This window comes from Oryx dammah, unplaced genomic scaffold, assembly GCF_014754425.2.
Source record: "Oryx dammah isolate SB20612 unplaced genomic scaffold, SCBI_Odam_1.1 HiC_scaffold_3, whole genome shotgun sequence".
Lineage (NCBI taxonomy): Eukaryota > Metazoa > Chordata > Mammalia > Artiodactyla > Bovidae > Oryx > Oryx dammah.
Window position 1 is genome coordinate 83,349,823 of NW_024070187.1, and position 17,217 is coordinate 83,367,039.

General features: G+C 39.2%; 1 non-coding gene across 1 annotated transcript; it reads right to left on the reverse strand.

Moving 5' to 3' along the window:
* Positions 1 to 16,628: 16,628 nt before the first annotated feature.
* LOC120862325 lies at positions 16,629 to 16,730 on the reverse strand. The gene has a single exon (XR_005720752.1). It is a non-coding gene; the product is annotated as a U6 spliceosomal RNA (small nuclear RNA).
* Positions 16,731 to 17,217: the final 487 nt, after the last annotated feature.

The window sequence follows — 17,217 nt, forward strand, 5'->3', positions numbered from 1 at the left end:
TTAGTGAGATAATCTTCTTAGCTCATTTGATAAACGTACTGGAAATCTAAGAGTTTCAAATTTCTGGAGGAGTCAGATAGAGAGAAAACATATTTGGGTTTTTTATAATGTATAATTTTACCAAATTATTTTCATAATTAGTTTGAGAGGAAGGTTTTCCCTACTCCCAGAAAACACAAGATTCAAACCTATAATTTTTCAGATAGAAACCATAAAAGTTATAAGCATATTAGCTGGTTCATTCAGTCCTTTGTTAACTTTTGTGAAGTCCTCAGGTTTTTCATTACCAGGACATATCAAAATGTTAAGAACTCCATATAATTTCTTGGATATCTGTATTAGTAATTTTACCATACATTATAACATGAACAGATTTATTACTCATTTGATAATCTTTTTCATGTAATTTAACCAACCAAATAAACACAGTTTAATCTCTCTCTTTGAGATGTTTCAGGGGCCCTCTGAAGCACCCCAAAGTTAGCTAGAGAATTCTATTTAGGGAGTTTTATCAAAAAGATCAATAAAAGGGTTTAGAACATTTGGTCAGATTTAGTCAATGTTGATGAGTGTATCATTTAGCTTGTTGTTATGTCACAATAGGCTTAAATACCAAGGCTCAAGGTCTAGTGAAAGTCAGCTCTGCTATCTTGGACCTAGTTGACTCTAGCCAGTTTTTATGGCTGTGTCATTTCCATTTCTTTAACTAATTGTAATCCAATTTTAGAAAATCTTGATCATGCATAACTCTTTTTAGTATTTTTTCATACCTTTTTTTTTAAACTGAAAACATACTTCCTACTTTCTTTTAGCAATCAAGAACTAACTTTTATATTAGCATTTTATAGATTGGTGAGCATAAATACCAGTGATAATTTCTAAAACCCTTGCTTTCTTAGAACATTTTAGGATGGCACCAAACATTATTCATTTATAGTCCCAAATCTCTTTAGTTTCTCTGTAAAGGGAAATTAGTGTTTGGTAGTAAATGTTTCAAAATCTTATTTTATTTGGAAATGACCTAACTATTTAATAGACTTCCAACATTTAGCACACTTGGCACAACCCTTAGAAATTTAAGGAGAGTCTCTCCAATCTGGAGAGACTATTTTAGGCAGATATTTCTAAAGAATAATTATTCTTAGCAGAGTTTATATAAAAGCTCATATCTCATTTACATTTTTTTAGAAGTTTCTTCGCTCGAAATTTCCTTGTTGACAAACTTGTAACAGATGTAATATTTAACTTATATTAAACCTAGGTACAATGAAAATATTCTACTTCATGTTAATTACTCTAAGACATGTCTATATTAGATAGGTCAACAAACAAACATTAATATCAGGTATTTCATACTGAATATTTCCCAGTTCACATGAACCTGAAATTTATTGTTTAATTTAGAATTATTTGATTTGTAAGCACTTACCTTTTTTTAAGCCAATTAAATAGAGTTCATTTACAAATTAACCTCAAAACTATTACCCAAAGACAAAGACATACCAAGACATATTTAGACAGACACAGTGCAAGATTGAGCTTCATTTTCTACGTTTACTCATGAATTAGATATTACAATAAAAAATGTACTAGTCTATAAAAAACAGTTGAAATAAATAAAAATTTTAAAGTCTTTTCTTCCTTTTCCCTCAGTCTCAGGACTTAGAGATGGTCTAGATAAGTGTTGCTAAGAGCCCTGGTCTCAAGGCACAGGGAAAGAAAATCAAGTTCTAACAAAATGGCGCCAGTTCTAACAAAATGACGGCAGGTCTAAAGCAAATGGTGGCCAGACAAAGCAAAATGGCCATCAAAGATCACAACACAGAGTTAAAACACACACATATAAACCTGGAAGTCCTCATCAGACATTCCCTTAAATACAAGAATACAGTCTCTCAGAAAACCTCCTATAGAGACACAGAACTTCAGATCCAAGTACTAACAGAGTAAAAGAAAATATCTCAGGTCTTCAAAGATTTCAAAGGGAGGAAAGGAAGCCAGGTTGAAAGAAGAAGGGGGAGGAGGCGGGAGAGGGGGGCAAAAGGGTTGGCCTTACAGACGTCTCCTGCCACTTGCAGATACCCAGGGATTATGGGACTTTACCCTGGCCCTCCAGAGAAGAGAGGGCTGGAACTCGGCCCTACCAGAAATCAGACCAGACCAGAACCAGAATTCGAGTTCTCTGCCAAGCAGAGGTGATCAGTCTCCAATCCTCAGCTCAGGCTGAGGCCCTTCGACCAGATTCCTGCATCCAGGACAGGGGGACTAGAAAAATGGGGAAGGATAGGAAGGCTTAAGGAGAGGAAAGAGAGAGGGAAGGGAAGAGAGGTCAATAAAGTCTCATTCCTTACCGGTTGGGGCACTCTGGCCAGTTGTCTGCGTCAGGAGGAGACCAGGGACAAAAGGGTCCCAGCTGTGGCTGCTGGGTCTGGTCTATTGGCAGGCAAGCTGGACCCTGAGTACCCCGAGTGGTCAAAATGTCAGTCTCAGTGAAGAAGAGTCCCCACCAGAATTACCATTCGTTGCAGGAAGGGGGACCCCTTCTAGGGCTCGAAACTGGGCTCTTGTCTAACACTCGGAAATGAATTGTCCAAGGAGACACATGTGCTGATAAAGCAAGAGATTTTATTGGGAAAGGGCGCCCGGGTGGAGAGCAGTAGAGTAAGGGAACCCAGGAGAACTGCTCTGCCACGTGGCTCGCAGTCATTTACAAATTAACCTCAAGAAGTGGACGGACGCGCGCTGTCTCCTTTCGACCTTTCCCTAACTCTTATTAGTGGTGGCTTATTAGTTCCGTATTCCTTATCAGGATCTCCTGTCATAAAACTACTCATGCAAATGGTTACTACGGTGCCTGGCCAGGGTGGGAGGTTTCAGTCAGTGTGCTTCCCCTAACAGGACTACCTCTCCATTGAGTGACCACTATAATAAGACAGCAACTACATTCAAGACCATTGTTATTTAAGTTCAAGATTTGACACCAAGATAGCAGTTCTTTCCTGTAAATGCATGAAAAGTTTTACATGGTATTATCTTCTTTTCCACCCTTAATCAGGGCAAAGGTTACTGTAACTTGATACTAGAAACATTTACCGCCTCATATAGGATGCTATGCAAGTTACTTCTCACTGAGCTGCAGGCAAAGGTAGGACTCAGTGGCAAGAGATTTGTGATGACTGTTTTCCTTACATACTCATGCATCAGTATGAGTATGAATAGTCCTTTCCATAAACTGATCTGAGAGTTGAGAACCTTTTCTTAGAGTAGTTATCAAAATATTCAAAGCACAACAAATACCAATTCCTGAGAACCCTTTCTGGGAACTCTTTCTATGTGTTCTCCATTATTTCATATTGTTTGTCGGTTCTTGATATCATACCTATGAAAAGCTCGTTCTTAACAGTAGAAGACATTTTATCTAGGTAAATGTCACAGACAAGAGAAAGATCAAAGACCAGGATTTTCTTGGGAAAGTTTTAACCTAGGAGTTGAGACCAGCAACACAAGTTCTCCGTGCCTCAATATGGTGAAATGTAGGAAAAGAGGCTAGACCCAGATGCTACTGGCAGGATAATTACCTCAAATACCACAAAGGGAGGAGCCAGGCTAGTCAACTCTAGTATATTTCTCTTCCCACTCCTACAAAGTAAATAGTATCTACCTCCCTGCAGGAAGATAAATTTGGACACTTTTTGCAGAAAAATAGCCCAGCATGCTAGAGGGCTGGTGACACTAAGAAGGATGAGGAGCATTCCCAACCCAGAAGACCATCAGCAAATCTTTCTGATTGTAACCACCAGGCATAACATCCTTCAGCAGATTTAGAGAAAACATGGTAGGAGAAATATTTCAGAAGGTGATCACTAGCATTTCCCAGAACTTTGCAAACACATGAAACCTCAAAAGGGCCAGAAAATGTCACACAAAATTAAAGACACTAGATGGTGAACTCTTAGATAGCAAGTAAAGAGGAAAATCTTGATGCTTCTAGAAAGAAAAGATACATTCCTTATAATAGGATAATAGAAACAGATTTACAATAAAAACTGCTTGCACTGAAACAACAGAACAAAACATGGAAGGAAAACAAATTTTGAACCTGAAATTCTACACCTAGTCCAATTATCAAGTAAACAAACTCATACTTCAGAGAAAACAGTAACTGAGAATTTGATGGTCTTGTTTTCCAATTTTATATATGAGTTTAAGTATGTAGATAAGTTTATGTATTTCAGATATAATATACAGCTGATCCTACATTATGACTCCTGCCAACTGCCTACTATGTATGAACATATTCATTCATTTCTCTGCAACTAAATTGATTCTTTGGGAGCTACATTCAGCTGGCTTATACACGAATTTTCACAGATTCCCCTGTGCCTCCCCACTTCCTTGCAAAGAATAATTTGTGTTTTAAATTTTCTTGGCTCGTGTCTCTGGCCTGAATCCCTACCTCTAAAGTCCTTTCTTCTACAACCCTGCATGTCTGCCAGCCTTCAGGCACCGCCTCTCTCAATCTGGCTCACTGAAACACCACTTAAATCTTGGTTAGGGCAGATTGAAACTTTTATTTACACACATGATTATATGTTCTTTTAGAGGTTTAGGCTACAATGTGTCAATAATAAATCAGGGGAGTTCCCTAGTGGTCCAGTGACTGGGACTCTGCCCTCCCAATGCAAGGGGCCTGGGTTCGATCCCTGATCAGAGAACTAGATCCCGGACTTGACAAGGATCCTTCATCCCACAACTAGGATCCAAGGACCCAATGCAGCCAAATACATGCATACATAAATTTTTAAAAAATATGTAATGAATCAGAAGAAATAAAATAATCATCTTAGTTTCTTTAAATTTAAATCTAAGCCTTGCAACTTACTAATCATGTGACCCAGGGCAAGTTTTACTGAACACACTTAAACCTGTTTTTATAAAATGAGGAGAATATCTTTTTTTTTTAACCCCAGGGTTATAGTGCAGAACAAATGACATAATATATTTAAGGAGCCAAAAACTACTAAGCTGTCGATAAATGTGAATTTTCTTTACTTCTTCCCTCTTGAGAGTAGTGCAAATTCTGCCTATAGAGAAATGTGAATTTATTTAACCTTGAAAAATAATTTGAGAAAAGGAAATAAAAATTCATTTTTTCAAGTCCATAAACAATGAAAAGCTAAAAGTGAATATACAAGATGATATTTTAATTTACTCATGTTGCCATCTGTGAATGCCTATTTAAAATCAAATTATCAAATATCTGAGTATGAAACATACATAGAACACTCCCAATATATTTGTACATAGAGTTATATATTTATGTAACTGAAATGTATAACCAGAAAACTTGTTCATTAATTTACGATGAGAAATATTACCAACCTGGTTAAGTGGAACATGTTTTTCAATTTTTCCTGGCCAGCACGTTCTCTTCTGGGAGCAAATCTTCTGGGAAAATCAAAGTTTCAGAATATTGTCTAATGAGCATGAAGTCAGAACAGAAGGCATTAGTTGTATAATTCCAATGTACCCAATATTTCTTCCCTACAAGGGACATCTACATGGCTGGGTTATCCAAAAACTGGAGGTGCCCTCTCACCTTCTCCTTAGCATCATATTGTTTTTGTACTATGAGTGGTAGACTTAAGGACTCTACTTGTCTATGCTTCTGTTTACCCATTTGTTTTGCCTTCAGTTGAGGTCCTGAAACTATCCAGTGAAGTATGGACTTTAAATTTTGAAGCAGGAGTAACTTCCAATGAGAAGGCAGCATGCAGTTTTTCCACATTCTGATGTGGAAATTGGCCCTCACACTTGTACACAAGTAGCTTTTCATTATTCTCGAGGGGAGTCTTGAATGTGGAAAAGTAACCCCCAGGAAGGGGTCTAAGATTGGGCTTAAGTGTAGATATATATATATATATACACATAAATATGAAAGTGTATAAAAATATAAATGTGGTTTATTAGCAATGCTGCCTTCACAGAACTGAAGACAGTTTCTCCTAAATTTAGATTCAATCTATACTCTACCTGAAAATTACTAATTTAGTCTTAGAGGCTATGTTCATAATTTTTGTTCAAGAATTTCTTCCCACAGGGGCAAGTGATGAAATTATATTTCATGTGCACTTGCAACTTTGCTTTGCTTTACCTTGAAGGCAAGACTGAAAGCAAACTTTACTGAATTTGGGGCAGTGACATCTTGACTATAAAGGAGCTCTTTTACACAAAGTATCAGTTGAGAGGTGTGTGTGTCAGTTGCTCAGTTGTGTCCTACTTTTTGCAGCCCTATGGTCTGTAACCTGCCAAGCTCCTCTCTCCATGGTATTCTCCAGGCAAGAATACTGGAGTGGGGTGCCATTTCCTACTCCAGGGAATATTTCCAACCCAGGGATCGAACCCACATGCCTCTTATGTCTCCTGCATTGGCAGACGGATTCTTTACCTCTAATGCCACCTGGGAAGCCCATTAATTGAGATGGAGTTGGGCAAACACTGTGACTGTTTTGAGTAGCTGGTAAAACCAGACTCCATTAGAGGAAATGATGTGAGTTTTCCCCTCAGAAGAACGGAATTCTCCCACATAGGCACTGTGTGTGCGTGCGTGTGTGTGTGTGTGTGTGTGTGTGTGTGTGTGTGTGTGTGCACATGCCACTGAAAGCCTGATGGTTGCAATGCAGGGACCTGGAAGTGTACCTAGGCTTTGGGTTGCAAGAGTAGCTACTTATGATGGCAGCTATTAAGAGTGATTCTAAACTAATAGACCACAGTCCCACTGAAGTCCACAAAAGTGTTTGATTTGGCCATGGTAGTGCTGGGCTCCAAATCACTGCAGATGGTGACTCCAGCCATGAAATTAAAAGACATTTGCTCTTTGGAAGAAAAGTTATGACCAACCTAGACAGCATATTAAAAAGCAGGGACATTACTTTGCTGACAAAGTTCTGTCTAGTCAAAGCTATGGTTTTTCCAGTGGTCATGTATGGATATGAGAGTTGGACCATAAAGTAAGCTGAGCACAGAAGAATTGATGCTTTTGAACTGTGATGTTGGAGAAGATTCTTGAGAGTCCCTTGGACTGCAAGGAGATCCAACCACTCCACCCTAAAGGAAATCAGTCCTGGGTGTTCTCTGGAAGGACTGATGCTGAAGCTGAAGCTCCAGTACTTTGCCCACCTCCTGCGAAGAGTTGACTCATTGGAAAAGACTCTGATGCTGGGAGGGATTGGGGGCAGGAGGAGAAGGGGATGACAGAGGATGAGATGGTTGGATGGCATCACCAACTTGATGGACATGTGTTTGAGCAAGCTCCCAGAGTTGGTGAAGGATAGGGAAGCCTGGCATGCTGCAGTCCATGGGGTCGCAAAAAGTCAGACATGACTGAGTGACTGAACTGAGTGTCATATTAAAATAAAAGTTTAAAAATTGAGTGCCCAGCATTGAAAAATAAAGTTTCACTTAAAAATATGAGTTTCAGACTTTTCTCACAAAATCAGACCTGGCAAAACTGAGTTTGTTTCCATGGGCCAGTAACCAGTTAGCTCTAAAAACAGCAAATTCTCATTTTAAATGGAGTATGTGCGAGCCAGTTACCACAACTTGCACTGATATTATTCCTGCTCTTTCCTGATTCTGCAGCCAAATGTCATGGCCACTTTTCTTACACCAACAGTCTTCACATATTTTTATGACCAGCCAGACCTTGGTTGACATTGTGCTGGCAACTGCTATGTCACCCAACTCAAATGACCACCAATATCTGGCTGTTAATTCCATGGACAGAGGAGCCTGGTGGCTATAGTTCATGGGGTCACAAAAAGTCAGATACAACTGAACGACTGAGCACGCACACATGCACACACCATGTAATCCTTGCAAATGTCCTGGCAAGGTCCCAACTGTCTTATGGAGAATTATAAGAATGGTGTTCCCTCCTAGGAGCTGGCAGTTAGAGGCAGAGGTAACAAACATCCCTTGGCCAGCAGGATGAGAAGCCACAGCAGAGCTCCTAGCCACAGCCAAGGCAGGACCCTGGAAACTCTCCAAACGGTGTGGCAGATAAGTGAGTTCTAACATCTGGCAAGTGGATAGACAGTCATTTCCTTAATTATCTGGACACAAACATAAAAGATAACCTCAGTTTGTAGTGACAGGCTGATAAAGCTGCAGACATATGTAGACAAGTGGTAAGGGGATCTTCTCACAGTCGCCTCTTCACATTCACCTTCAACCACTTTCTCACTTGTTTTTCACTCAGTCTTACCTTCCTGAGAAGGTGTGTTGCCAGGCTTTAGCCTTAAATAGAACAGAAATCAAGCAGTTTTCCTTTAGAGCCAGCAAATAAGGGGAAAAAATGTGACCTTTTTTTAAAGACTACAGGGTATCACTGATTCAGATGTGGGTCACACCTTCTCACAGAAAACACATCTTAAAAGTTATATTTTCCTCAGTTGTCACAAATGTTTCATCTGTATGAGTATTTCACACTTGTGTATGATAGAATCGTATAGAAGAGAATATTGCGTGTTGTGTTTGCTTTGGGGAAGATCTGCTGCCCTACAGTTCAAAACAGGATGTTGACAGGTGAACGATCTGGATTGGATGGAGTGTGGAGTAGAGTCAGTATCTTCTGTTTGTAAGGAACTACATAAACTCCAGAGGTGAAGCTCTGGCTGTGTCATGCAGGCTACAAAGTGTCAGAAAAGAATAAGCAAAGGATAGCAAGGCTTCTCTGTGTTGGGTTATTTTTAACAAATCCTTTCTATTTATGTGAATAGTTTTTAATTCAATTTGTAATTATGAAAAGTGCCTGTGCAAAATGTCCACTGATAAATTTTGTGTAAACAATATAGAATATTGTAAATGGAAGTGAAGCAAATGCAGAGAAACAAGCCCTATTATAAATATAAACAAAACCAGGCAACAGTCAGATAACAGGAAATGTCCATGTGCAACTTTAAAGAATAATGTCAAATTACTCCCCACTGTAGTTTATCAATTTACACTCTCATCAGGAGTATGTGAGAGTGCTTGTGCCATCCATGGTTATTTCTGCCATTATGTCTCAAGTACCAAGCACAAGGCAAAGCACATAATTGGATGATAAGTGATGTTTGATGAATGAATGAATGAGGACCACGATTTGTTTATTGTTGGGACAGTCCAGAACACAGGTCCAGCACCAGCTCCAACTAAAGGCAAGTAGGGACAGTTAGTATTACACAAGTGTCTGCTCAAAAAAAAGCAAGGTAGAACATACTATCTGGGAAAAAGAGTGGCAAGGAAACAATCAAATCCCAGGTGAGAAAAATGTAACAGAAGATGATTAAGGCATGACAGGTAGGCAGTCTGTCAATAGGCAACATGCAGAGAGATCCAGGCAGCAGTCTACCTCAGCAAATTCTTACTAGTGGGAATCTTAACTCAAAGCAAGACTCTAGTCTCTAGAAGGAAGTATCAGAAAAACCACTGGCTTTTAAGGGAGAAAGATAGTAGCAGATATAAAGAATTGTAATGATAGGATATTGAGTAGAAACTAGAGAAATCCCAGAGCTAGAAATCAAAGTGGATCAATCAGATCATCTATGCCTTTATGTTCAGCCACAGACCCACAGTGTTGACAGATGGTATTTCTGGCTGTAGTTCATGATCCATTGTGTCAATCCAAAAACAGATTTCTTTTCTATTCATAGTTCTTTTTACGCTGACCACCTTCTCACTGATGGCTATCATTTATATCTCATTCCTTTCTCCATCTAGTCTTTCCTGCTCTGCAACTCAGTCATTTTCTCCTGGCTGTTGGAGAAGACTCTTGAGAGTCCCTTGGACTGCAAGGAGATCCAACCAGTCTATTCTAAAGGAGATCAGCCCTGGGTGTTCTTTGGAAGGAATGATGCTAAAGCTGAAACTCCAGTACTTTGGCCACCTCATGAGAAGAGTTGACTCATTGGAAAAGACTCTGATGCTGGGAGGGATTGGGGGCAGGAGGAGAAGGGGACGACAGAGGATGAGATGGCTGGATGGCATCACCAACTCGATGGATGTGAGTTTGAGTGAACTCCGGGTCTTGGTGATAGACAGGGAGATCTGGCATGCTGCGATTCATGGGGTTGCAAGAGTCAGACACGACTGAGCGACTGAACTGAACTGACCATCCTTTAAACTGCCGTTTCCCAATTTTGGCTTAGGCTTCCCAGGTGGCTCAAGTGGTGAAGAATCCGCCTGACAATGCAGGGGACACAGAAGACATGTATTTGATCCTTGGGTCAGGGAAGTTCCCTGGAGAAGGAAATGGCAACCCACACAAGTAATCTTTCCTGGAGAATTCCATGGACAGAAAGGTCTGGTGGGCCATAATGGTCCATAGGGTCTCAGAGAATTGGACACACCTGAGCACCCACTCAGTTACATTCAATTTTAGCTCAGTCCACTGATGTGATTATTCCAAGTTAATCTGCTAGTATTGACTATCCCCCTCACACACTTTATCGTTTTTTGGTTATTTCTATATCATTTCCTTCTATTACTCTCTTCAGGAAAGATTATTTTCCAATACAATGGAGGGGAAAGGGGAAACCAAAAAATGATCAGATATTGGGAATACAATAATTACTACATGAGGAAATTCTAAATTTATTTAAAGTTCTGAGAGAAAAAATACCTACAGTAGTGGCTCAACTCTTATTAACTCCAACAGTGCTAGGACTGTGTATTCCAAATATATCAGGAAATCAATACACAATCATGGCATATTATCATGGTCAGTCAGTCAGTTTAATTCAGTTACTCAGTTGTGTCTGACTCTTTGTGACCCCATGGACTACAGCATGCCAGGCTTCCTTGTCCATCACCAACTCCCAGAGCTTCCTCAAACACATGTCCATCAAGTCAGTGATGCCACCCAACCATCTCATCCTCTGTTGTCCCCTTTTCCTTCTGCCTTCAATCTTGCCCAGTATCAGGGTCTTTTCTAATGAGACAATTCTTCACATCAGGTGCCCAAAGTATTGGAGCTTCAACTTCAACATCAGTCCTTCCAATGAATATTCAGGACTGGTTTCCCTTATGATCGACTGGTTGGATCTCCTTGCAGTTCAAGGGACTCTCAAGAGTCTTCCCCAACACCACAGTTCAAAAGCATCAAATCTTCCATGTTCAGCTTTCTTTATGGTCCAACTCCAACATTCATACATGACTACTGCAAAAACCATAGCTTTAACTAGACAGACCTTTGTTGGCAAAGTAAGGTCTCTGCTTTTCAATATGCTATCTAGGTTAGTCATAGCTTTTCTTCCAAGGAGTAAGCATCTTTTAATTTCATGGCTACAGACACCGTCTACATTTTTGGAGCCCAAGAAAATAAAGTCTGCCTCTGTTTCCATTGTTTCCCCATCTATTTGCCATGAAGTGATGGGACCAGGTGCCATGATCTTCATTTTTTGAATGTTGAACTCTAAGCCAGCTTTTTCACTCTCCTCTTTCACTTTCATCAAGAGGCTCTTTGGTTCTTCACTTTCTGCCATAAGGGTGGTGTTATCTGCATATCTGAAGTTATTGATATTTCTCCCAGCAATCTTGATTCCAGCTTGTGTTTCATCTAGCCTCACATTTTGCATGATATATTCTGCATATAAGTTAAATAAGCAGGTGACAATATACAGCCTTGATGTACTCCTTTCCAAATTTGGAACCAGTCCCTTGTTCCATGTCCAGAGGCAGGTCACGTGGTCTAGTATTCCCATCTCTTTAAGAATTTTCCACCGTTTGTTGTGATCCACATAGTCAATGGCTTTAGTGCAGTCAGTAAAGCAGAAGTGGGTGTTTTTCTGGAACTCTCTTGTTTTTCCTATGATCCAAAGGATGTTGGCAATTTGATCTCTGGTTCCTCTGCCTTTTCTAAAACCACCTTGAAGATCTGGAAGTTCTTGGTTCACGTACTATTGAAACTTCACTTAGAGAATTTTGAGCATTACTTTGCTAATGTGTAAGATAAGTGCAATTGTGAGGTAGTTTTAACATTCTTTGGTATTGCCTTTCTTTAGGATTGGAATGAAAACTGACCTTTTCCAGTCCTGTGGCCACTGCTGAGTTTTCTAAATTTGCTGGTATATTGAGTGCAGCACTTTCACATCATCATCTTTTAGGATTTGAAATAGCTCAACTGGGATTCCTTCACCTCCATTAGCTTTGTCCATAGTGATGCTTCCTAAGGCCTACTTGACTTTGCATTCCAGGATGTCTGGCTCTAGGTGAGTGATCACACCATTGTGGTTATCTGTGTTCTGAAGATCTTTTTTGTATAGTTCTTCTGTGTATTCTTGCCACCTCTTCTTAAGGTGGTGAACAATGCAAATAATAACATTCCACCATTATGATGCTGAAATAATGCAAATGATAACATTGTCTCCAGTCTTCCATCTTTGTTCTATGCTTCCTATAATAAGAATATTAACATAACATTGTTTTTTAATGTCCTTATATACTGAAGAGATAGGGTTATATTTTATTTGTTCATTGGATCACATTAATTTTTAATTCAATGGATAAAAAATTCAAAGGATGTACAATGAATAACTATACTTAATAGACACATAAATATCACTTAATGAAGGAAGAAATTTTCCTTATCTCTGAAAGCATTGCTGATTTATCTGAGAGTCTTGAACTTTTCAGCTATGTTCAGATACAGACTTCATTGGCCTACAGTAAGACTGGACATTCTGAGCTCTTTCATGAGTTTCCCTAAACCAATAGTGTCTTGAAATATTGACAAATGAAATATTTTCTACCTTCACTCTTTCCTGGCACTCATAGGGTGTATCTGAAATAGTGGACAAGCATTTGTGCCAACAATACAATGTAACTTATCTCAAACATTAATCACATAGAATACAGAATTAAATTGAGAATTTCTGATCATCCCTATTCTACAAAATCCAAGCTCATGTCTACTACCATGCAGCAGGAACTGCTTAGGATTCAAGTCTCACAGTTTTACCTTTGTCTGTAGAATCTGTGAGCTGACCATGTGGTCAATAAATATCTCTTTAACAGACTAAATTATGTTTTTCTTTGTCAGGAGTAGAATATTTTCTAACTGCATAGCCTTGCCTTTGGATATGTTAGAAATTACTTGAAAGAAGGAAAAGAAGAAGTATAAGGAGAAGGAAGAAGTGAGAAGAGAGAATGAGGAGGAGGAAACATTAATCCAATGATATTTTAAAAAGATTCCTTTCTGTTTTCATTTTCTGTACAATCTGTTTTTTAAACTAACTGATATATATTCTAGTTTTTTTTTAATCTCCTCAAGTTTTCCAATTACCATGTATAATTTTAGAGAGTATGCAAAAAAAAAAAAAAAGTAGAAAAACTGAATAAACAAGACAACTTTGAGGTTACCACTTACAACCAGAGCCCAGTTGGGCCCTTAAACACTTGGCGTACAGGCCTGGAACAGCCATTCTCTTTGGCAAACAGTAGTATACTGGTCTTGGAAGCTGTTTCTGCCTGAGGCACAGGCATTATGAGGTAATAACAATTGGTAAATGAGAATGATGAGCCAAGAAATAGGTGAGCCAGAAAACCATCCCAGGATAGTTTTAATCTGCTAAAAAAGAAGTAATATGACTGGTAATCATTAATAGTCAATGGCAAGGTATCCTTTGCTCTCAAATCCATCACAGTGAGGAACCAGACAAATAGTTAATAAGTCTTGTCCAAAGAAAAGAAATAAGCAATTCAAATCTTCCTCAATTGAAAAATCTCTCAATTTTAAATCTCACTAATTATTCATTAATTTACATCCTTACCCTGATTTTAAAATATCACTTTTATTGCCACTGGAAAAGGACATGCATTAATAATTTATGCTTTGCCCTCCTGTTTCTGAAAAGCAGAATAGCACTGTTTTTGGAGTAGGAAATGGCAACACACTCCAGTATTCTTGCCTGGAAAATTCCATGGACAGTGGAGCCTCGAGGGTTAGAGTCTACGGGCTTGCAAAGAGTTGGATACGATTGAGCACACATACACAGAGCAGTGTTTTTAATGGAATAGTTGCCAAATGGCCCTTACACATCCACTTGTGTATACACAAGCTCTCATTATGTGTGACAAACGCAGAATGATATGTAGAAACTAACTCCGGCAAAAATCCTAGTGTGTGGCATATGCCCTTACAGGAAACTTGCCTAGCACAGCACATATGCAACTAGAGACCTTGCCTTAAGGAAAGTACTGTGGGTACATATGTTTTGCTATTTCTCCTGAAAAGTGATTCAAAAATATTCATTTACATCAAACAACAGAGGCTTGTATCCAGAGAGGTGTGTGTGTGTGTTAAGTCATTTCAGTTGTGTCCAGCTCTTTGTGACGCTATGGACTGTAGCCTGCCAGGCTCCTCTGTCCATGAGATTCTCCAGGCAAGAATACTGGAGTGGATTGCCATGCCCTTCTCCAGGGGATCTTCCTTACCCAGGGGTCGAACCCATGTCTCTTATGTCTCCTGCATTGGCAGATGGGTTCTTTACCACTAGCGCCATCAGAGAGGTATGTCAAAGTAAACTATGCATTAGAAATTTTTGCCAAAGAATAAATTGCTTTTCTTAGATCAGGCTATGATCTAAATGTTTCCCTCACACATTAAAGAAGGATAAATATTACAAAGTGAAAGGGAATATTTACTTTCTATAATGCCTGCATACTTCCTAGAAGAGAAAGCTGAGACTTTGGGGGAATCTTTCTATAACCTTTTTTAATACTGGTTATATAAACACATATGCTTCAACTAAATTATGGCCAATATTCAAGCTCAGAATGAAATAACCAGTAAGATTTGTAGCAAACATGTTCTTTTTATGACTTCTAGTCTCAAAATTGGAGAAGGCAGTGGCACCCCACTCCAGTACTCTTGCCTGGAAAATCCCATGGATGGAGGAGCCTGGTAGGCTGCAGTCCATGGGGTCGCTAGAAGTCAGACACGACTGAATGACTTCACTTTCACTTTTCACTTTCATGCATTGGAGAAGGAAATGGCAACCCACTCCAGTGTTCTTGTCTGGAGAATCCAAGGGACGGGGGAGCCTGGTGGGCTGCCATCTCTGGTGTCCCACACAGTCAGACACTTAGCAGCAGCAGCAGCAGCAGTGTCAGAATTAATTGAGCTTTCCCTTGACTGGACCTCTCAATTCCATATATATTTATTGTTTTACTACTGAAAAATGATATACCCAAGACATTATGCTAAAAGGTAACATAGATAATGCAAATATAAAAAATAAACAGATGTCTTTTCACATAAACTAGCATTTGAAAGTTGAAGTTTCAATAAATATTACTCACCAGGGTGGCAGACTTTTCTATATTAACATCTCTCATAGGGGAGTGGGAATGGGGATGAGTGAAAAGCCTTAGATTTAACCATTTAAGTACAACAAATAAGGCATGATTCTCCATAAGCAATACTTCATTTTCAGTGGAGACAATGAAACCTGCTTAATCTAGACTATCACTGGAGAGGCTTTTTTTTTTTAAGATGTTATTTAAGAATCCATAACAATCAGAAACAGAAAAATAGAATTGACTGATTCCTCTAGAAAAGTTGATATCTTGCCAAGGTTGTTTTTCTTAGAAGGAAATATATTTTCCCTACTTCTCTAAATAATATTTTAGGAAAAAGTGTTAGCAAAAAAGTCCCCTAAACCTTGGCCTTCACAGCCACCCTTAAGTTTTCCGTTTCTAGTGTTAAGTTCTTCATTCTAAAAGCAACACATATTGTTGGTTGAATAATACAAGCCTGAGAGGAAATCCTTCCTCATATTTTTAAAACTCCTCGATTCTAGAATTATTGCCTCTCCAACGACTCCTTTCTTTTTGATATGATGTGAAAGCCAAGTGCTTTCTGCTCAGAGGCCTCTGTTAATATCCTCATAATTCCACGGAGAAGTTCCTTCTTATTCAAATCTCAGGTGGTGAGGAAGAAGACAGAATACATGATGATCCAACTCTGCTGCTGCTGCTGCCGCCGCTAAGTCACTTCAGTCGTGTCTGACTCTGTGCGACCCCATAGACGGCAGCCCACCAGGCTCCCCCGTTCCTGGGATTCTCCAGGCAAGAACACTGGAGTGGGTTGCCATTTCCTCCTCCAATGCATGAAAGCGAAAAGTGAAAATGAAGTCGCTCAGTCGTGTCCGACTCTTAGCGACCCCATGGACTGCAGCCTACCATGCTCCTCCGTCCATGGGATTTTCCAGGCAAGAGTACTGGAGTGGGGTGCCATTGCCTTCTCCATGATCCAACTCTACTGCAACTCAAAAGTAGAAAGAGAGTCAGGTCAAGAAGGAAGACAGCATCCTGCCTTCGGGTGCATCTTGCAATGAAGCAGGGGTGTGGAGCACACAGAAGAGTGCCTCACCCACAGAAACAAAGCTGACAAGTGTTCTCTCAGCAGCCCAGGAGCCTCTGCAGCCAATATCTGCCACGATACCTATGTTTATAGCTATGGCACCATGTCAGAAGGGATTATTTCACTGTCACAGTTCATGTAAGGCCAGTCTTGTTATGAAAATATATAAGCCTGCACTTTTTTCCCACCTTGATTGAAGTGTAATATTTATCTTGCATAACTGAAAAATAAGGAACACTTGACAAATTCATCTGTCATCCTTGGCAGAGATCATGCTCATCTTCTCTGTGTAGTTCCGATTTTAGTATATTTGCTGTGGAAACAAGCATGAAGCTTGCTTGGATGTTTATTTATGGTGCTTGTATTTTTAAAAAATTATTACTTTGATATTACTTAGATCTGAAAATCATCAAATACCAAATAAGTAGAAAAGCAAACACAAATGAGAATCTAACAATGACTATCTTTACATGATGTCTAGATTAATTTTTTAACTGATTTTGATTATAAGTATAATCTGAAATTTCAGTAGTGAACGGACTTCCCTGGTGAGTCCTGTGGCTAAATTTAGAGCTCCCAATGCAGGGAGCCCAAGTTTGATCCCTGGTCAGGGAACTAGATTCTGCAAGCTGAAACTAAAATGGGACATAGCCAAATAAATAAAGTTTCTGTAAAAAGCATTTATTTACTATTTATAGATTAAGAACAAACACAAATTTTCCTTTTTATCCAAAAAAATGAGTCTCTCATATTGTGATTTTTTTTTCTATTTTAATGTAGTTTTTCAAATGTTTACAATAAACATGTCATAA